The following is an 857-nucleotide window of genomic DNA, read 5'->3' on the forward strand; positions in this document are numbered from 1 at the left end:
TGCCAATAAGAAGGTTGAGGTGCCAGTGCTAGAGTCTGTTAGTGCTCCAAGGTGTCAGTGTGGTGAAACTAGTGGCTTGAAGCCTAATGACGATGATGAGGTACTCAGACTAATCAAGAAGAGTGAATTCAACATGGTGGATCAGCTGCTCCAAACCCCCTCGAAGATCTCAGTACTATCTGTTGATGAATTCAGAAGCGCACAGAGAAGCACTGTAGAATGTTCTTGACCCTATGTGGAACATGATGTTACAATGGATTAATTCGATCATATTGTGGCTAACATCACTTCTTGCAACAATCTTAGTTTCTGTGATGAAGAACTCCCTGAGGATGGTAAGACTTATAACTTGGGTTTGCATATCTCCATGAATTGTAAAGATGATGCTCTGTCGAATGTTTTGGTCGACATGGGATCTTAATTGAACGTACTGCCGAAGACGACTCTTTCCAAGTTATCATATCAAGGAGCGCCTATGAGGTATAGTGACGTGATCGTCAAAGCTTTTGACGTTTCGCGCAAGACTGTGATTGGAGAAGTGGATCTTCCGGTGAAGATAGGTCCAAGTGACTTCCAAATTACTTTTCAAGTAATGGATATCCACCCATCTTACAGTTGTCTATTAGGAAGGCCATGGATTCACGAGGCGGGAGCTGTTACTTCGACGTTGCATCAGAAGCTCATGTTTGTCAAGAATGGGAAGCTTGTTATCGTTGGCGGGGAAAAGGCGTTGTTGGTCAGCCACCTGTCATCTTTCTCTTATGTTGAAGCTGAGGATGAGGTTGGAACTCCGTTCCAAGCCTTATCTATTGCTATTGAAAAGAGAGTTAGGGAACCTATGTCCTCATTCAAAGATG

This window comes from Lathyrus oleraceus, chromosome 5 (genome assembly GCF_024323335.1).
Source record: "Lathyrus oleraceus cultivar Zhongwan6 chromosome 5, CAAS_Psat_ZW6_1.0, whole genome shotgun sequence".
Taxonomy (NCBI): domain Eukaryota; kingdom Viridiplantae; phylum Streptophyta; class Magnoliopsida; order Fabales; family Fabaceae; genus Lathyrus; species Lathyrus oleraceus.